We start from the raw sequence: 6,146 nt of genomic DNA, 5'->3' as shown, positions 1-6,146 counted from the left end.
TCTGGAGCTGAAAAGAGGAAAGAGGAAGAGAAGCACCCCACTGCTCAGTATGAACTCTTTTCACCACTCTTTCATTTGCCTGGTAATCTCCAAACTGGTACCTCTCTGTTATTTCCAGAGGACAAACACTTATTTCCCTCTGGTGACTGGGGAAGTTGCCCGACTTGTTTGAGGGTGAGGAATTGGGAGTTTTGTTACAAGCTGTACAGTTTTACAAGCAGTATCTGTTTTCAGCTCCTCTGCGTCACTGCCTCCAACTCTGGAGCCATTCAAGGGTTCTGAGGGCCAAGGCAGCTTGCTTATATTTGCTTCTCCCAGTATAGGCAAAAATGTTGTGTTTCTGTTTCTTGTTATTTGAGATAATTTCCAAATGGGGGAGCAGTCAGAAATGTTTTCTGTTCCTTCTGCCACGGTATATTGCTTTTTCAGAGGACCCAGAAGTTAGATTTCCACATTCCCAATAACTACTGTGGCAGCAGTTGCTGGAACCAAATTAGGAATTCAACTGAAACATCAGTAAATGAGACTGAAATTAACCTGGAGAAAACTAGATAAAACACGTGCATCAGTCAAGATAAGGACTTAATGTTGTAAAATTAAATTGAATGCCAAAAAGAAAGGAAAGGGTAGCCCCTTTTCAAGATGACAAAGGTATTTCTCAGTCCTCCTTTCGAAAATTCCTTCAAAACAGAAAAATGAAACAGAGTTTATCTCTAAAGAAACTTGGAGACATTTGTATCTCTGAACCACAGTAAATGAAGACAAAAAGGAAGTAGGTCAGATCTGACGTCTTTACAACAGAAGTATCAATGTGAGGCAAGTTTGCATGATCTGACCCAATCTAGTGTATCTTTTGTCACTTTCTTATGAGCATGCTAAGTCGCTTCAGTTGTGTCTGACTCTTTGCAACCCTATGGACTGTAGCCTGCCAGGCTACTCTGTCCATGGAATTCTCCAGGCAAGAATACTGGAGTGGGTAGCCATTCCCTTCACCAGGGGATTTTCCCAACCCAGGGATCGAGCCCACATCTCTTATGTCTTCTGCATTGGCAGGCGGGTTCTTTACCACTAGTGCCATCTGGGAAGCCCTTATCACTTTCTTACCTGTATCTTATGTTTAAACAGAAACAGGTCCTTCAGTTTCCTAGACTATATTTACATTTCATATCTTCTTATGTAGGACACATGCTATTCTCTCTGCATAAAATAATGGTTCTCAACCTTGTCTTGTGTGTGTGTAAGGAGAGGATGTTGAAAATTAAATATTCTCCTAGTGAGCTAGTAACATTAGAAACCATGGGACTGGAATGTCCTCACAATACCTTTTCTCTTCTGCCCTCAAACTTTTCTGTAGCAAAACTCTACTCATTTTTTCTGATCATCTCAAGGTCTACCTCAAACTCTTCCTGACCCTCTCACTCTCCATTGTCCTATCCAGATATTATCTCTTCTTCTAGTTATTCTCCCAGGCTCTTTATTTGTATACTTCTTCTGGTACATATTATATTCTTCACACAGAGGAATGACACTTGTTATTTGTTTTTGTCATCCCTAGACTATAAATCTATGGAAGGATTGAGCCTCTATTTTTTCATTTTTACATCTTTCAAAGCATCTAGCACAAGGGCTTTCATATAAATGGGTACTCAATAAACATTGGTTACACTAAATATTCAAAACCTTTTTTAAAACACTTTTTATTTTTTTATTTTTGGTCGCGTTGAGTACTTCATTGCTGTGTGCAGGCTTTCTCTAGCTGTGGAGAGTGGGGCTATTCTTAGGTGCAGTGCTCAGGCTGCTCACTGTGGTGGCTTCTCTTGTTGCAGAGCACAGACTCTGGGTGCACAGGCTTCAGTAGTTGTAGCTTTTGGGCTCTAGACTGCAGACTCAGAAATTGTGGCACACAGGCTTAGCTGCTCTGCGGCAAGTGGAATCTTCCGGGACCAGGGATCAAACCGGTGTCCTCTGCATTGGCAGCAGATTACTACACACTGTTCCATCAAGGAAGTTCTTCAGAATTTTTGAATGAGATGCTTTTTTTTTTTTTTTAACTGAGAAAACAGCTTAGAAGTCTGTGGACTGTGAAAATAAGGGCATATTCAGTGTCACGTCAAAATTAATGACTTTTTTTTCTTCCATGTTTGAATGTATGGTTTAAAATACTAAAAGTCTGATTAGTTATAATGTTTCTAACACAAAGATAAGTAACATACAGATCTTCAAAGATTTACCCAAGTTTATAATTTCTAATTTTCTATGTCAGAAAGCAACTCTGAAAAGAGAATCATCTTAATTATTATGTATTTCCAGGCCCAATAATTAGAAAGTCAATTAAGTAGTATCTGCTGGCTAGAAAATTACACAACATAGGAAAGAGGAAATTATAGTGCAATATATCAAAGCAACAGTATTTATAAGTTCAAATTGCTTGTCAGTCAGCCTTTACCTGGTGCATCTTATATATTCATTGTTTGAAGGGCTTAAGTAATACAAGATGAACTGAAGTAAAAGTCTGATGAGGCAGGTCAATGCTAAAGATTGGGGGAGGGGGCAAGAACATGGTGGTAGCTAAAGCCTAGAGAATAGGTGGGATTACTTCAGAAAAGTATGTCAAGAGAAATGTGTGGACCAAGAGTGACATCCTAAGATGCAATAGCATTTAAACGATGTCTTAGGCAGAAGAATTTATGAATGTAAATGAGGAGGATAGGACAGACAAGAAAAGGAAAAGCAGGAGGGAGTTGAATTGCAGAAGCCAAGGGACTAGAGAGTTCAAGGACTCATGAGCACTTCTGGTTTGAAGATGGTAGCATATATAGTTGGCATTTACCTTTTCTCTTTTGAAAAATCATCTGAAAGCAACCAGGGGAATGAGAAAGTAAAAGAACACAAACCAGGAGACAGCTAAAACCCCAATCCACCAGATAGGTGGAAATGATGATGAAAACTTTAGAAATTAAGCAACAGTGTTTGTAGGAGGAAGCATAGAGAACACACCATTATGAATACCTTAAAAAGAGCCAGCAAAGTAAACTTGCCAGAGGCAATAGGCATAGCCTTGGAGCAAAATCTAAATATGTTGTTTGGGAATAGGGTGTATGTTTGTTGCATGAGACCATCTGTAGGATAAGTTGCTAGAAGTGGAATTGCTGAGTCAAAATGCAGGAAACCCTGGAAATTTTGATAAATATTGCCAAATTGTCTATAGATCTTAAACTAATTTACACATCTACCAGCAATTTATAAAAATGCTAGCTTCTCTATACTCTATTAAGCTGTCTAATCTTTGCCAAATTTATAGGTGAAAATGGACATTTCAGTGTATCTTTATATATGTTTCTTTATATATGTTGGCACAATTTTTCTAATGACCAGGAACCCATGAAATGTCTCTAGATGTTCCCTCATTTTCCTTATTTTTTCTGAAAAATACTGATTTGGAGAAACTTTTACTATATAAGGGAAATTAATCATTTGTCAACGAATAAGTTGCAAGTTACTTCTAGTTTTGCTCTTAAAAAAAACACTTCTCTTGATTTTTCCATGTATTTTTTTTATAAAAATTTATTGTAGTCAAATTAGTCTTTTCTTTTATGGTTTTTAAGGTGGAAAGCACACACTTAGAATTTACTTATTTCAAGACTGTAAAATTTTTTCCACATAAATTTTTCTAATTTCTTTATGAAAAAAATTGGAAGTGAAAGTTGCTCAATCTTGTCTAACTCTTTACGACCCCATGAACAATTTAGTACAGATTGATACTACTATTATTCATGCTAAGGCACCAATAGTTTATCCACCAATGCTTTTGCACCATTATCACAAATATCAATCAGCGACAAGGGCAAATAACATCTTTATTTTATTATGAAAGTGGTTTTGACTTCATGGGACCCTTAAAGCATCTTAGACACCCATAGGGGTTCTCTGAAATGCAGCTTGAGAACTGCTGGTTGAAGCATCAGAGTCTTTCTCTTTGTGACCCCATGGACTGCAGCCTACCAGGCTACTCTATCCATGGAATTCTCCAGGCCAGAATACTGGAGTGGGTAACCATTCCCTTCTTCAGGGGATCTTCCCAACACAAGAACTGAGCCTAGGTCTCCCACATTGCAGGCAGATTCTTTGCCGTCTGAGCCACCATGGAAGCCTCTATTAATATTTGAGTCTGATAAATCTGGAATTTTTCTCAGCATAAGATGGGATATATGAATCCAATTATATTATTTGCCACAAGACTATTTCAATGTTATTTATTAATTAAATAATCATCTTTCTCAACAACTCAAAATAATTTTATTGTATTAGATCTGTTTCTGGTCACTCTCAGTTCAGTTCAATTCAGTCGCTCAGTTGTGTCTAACTCTTTGCGACCCCATGAACCGCAGCATGCCAGGCCTCCCTGTCCATCACCAACTCCTGGAGTTTACTCAGACTTGTGTCCATTGAGTCAATGATGCCATCCGACCATCTCATCCTCTGTTGTCCCCTTGTCCTCCTGCCTTCAATCTTTCCCAGCATCAGGGTCTTTTCAAATGAGTCAGCTCTTCGCATCAGGTGGCCAAACTATTGGAGTTTCAGTTTCAACATCAGTCCTTCCAATGAACACTCAGGACTGATCTCCTTTAGGATGGACTGGTTGGATCTCTTTGCAGTCCAAGGAACTCTCAAGAGTCTTCTCCAACACCACAGTTCAAAAGCATCCATTCTTCGGTGCTTAGCTTTCTTTATAGTCCAACTCTCACTTTCATACATGACTAGTGGAAAAATCATAGCCTTGACTAGACGGACCTTTGTTGGCAAAGTAATGTCTCTGCTTTTGAATATGCTATCTAGGTTGGTCATAACTTTCCTTCCAAGGAGTAAGCGTCTTTTAATTTCATGGCTGCAATCACCATTTGCAGTGATTTTGGAGCCCCAAAAAATAAAGTCTGACACTGTTTCCACTGTTTCCCCATCTATTTCCCATGAAGTGATGGGACCAGATGCCATGATCTAATCATCAGATCATTTTCTGAATGTTGAGCTTTAAGCCAGCTTTTCACTCTTTCACTTTCATCAAGAGGCTCTTTAGTTCTTCTTCACTTTCTGCCATAAGGGTGGTGTCATCTGCATATCTGAGGTGATTGATATTTCTCCCGGCAATCTTGATTCCAGCTTGTGCTCCATCCAGCCCAGCGTTTCTCATGATGTACTCTGCATAGAAGTTAAATAAGGAGGGTGACAATATGCAGCCTTGATATACACCCAGGAAGTAGAATTACTGAATCAAATAATAACTATGTTTCATTTCTTTTGAGAAAGAACCGTACTGTTTTGACAGTGGCTACATCATGTTGCATTCCCTTTCCACTCTATTGATAGCGTCCTCTGTTGCACAAGTGTCACAATTTTGATGAAGTCCACTTTATCTTTTTTTTTTCTCTTTTGCTTCCTGTGTTTTTGGTGTCACATCCAAGATGTCCTTGCCAAATTCATTGTTATAAAGCTTTCCCCCCCTCTATGTTTTCTTCTAAAGATTTTATAGTTTTAGTTCTTTCACTTGGCTCTTAATCCATTTTGAATTAGTTTTTGTATATGTTGTAAGATGAGAGTCCAACCTTACCTTTTTGTGTGTGGATATCCAGTTCTTCTGACATTGCTGAAAAAACTGTCTTTTCCTATTATGGTCTTGGTACCCTGTCAAAAATCATTTGATCACATATTATTTGTTTATGCATTTATATACAAAATTTAGAATCTGTTTGCCTAGTGGAAAAGTCCTGTTAGTATTTTTTATTTATTTTTTGTTAGTATTTTTTAAATTGAGATATAATTGACATGAAACATTATTTTAGTTTCAGGTGTACAACATAATGATATAATATTTGTATATATTGCAAAATGATCAGCACAGTAACTCTAGTCAACATCTGTCAAGCATACATATCACAGAATTTTTTCTCTTGTAGTGAGAACTTTTAAGATTAACTCTCTTAGCAACTTCCAAATATTCAATGTGATGTTATTAACTATACTTATCATGTTGTATGGGCTTCCCTGGTGGCTCAACAGTAAAGAATCTGTGATGCAGAAGACCTGGGTTTGATCCCTGGGTTGGGAAAGTCCCCTGAAGGAGGGCATGGCAAGCCACTCCAGTACTCTTG

This window comes from Bos mutus, chromosome 5 (assembly GCF_027580195.1).
Source record: "Bos mutus isolate GX-2022 chromosome 5, NWIPB_WYAK_1.1, whole genome shotgun sequence".
Taxonomy (NCBI): Eukaryota; Metazoa; Chordata; class Mammalia; order Artiodactyla; family Bovidae; genus Bos; species Bos mutus.
The sequence above is the reverse complement of the archived record's forward strand: the minus strand, read 5'-3'. Positions refer to the sequence as shown.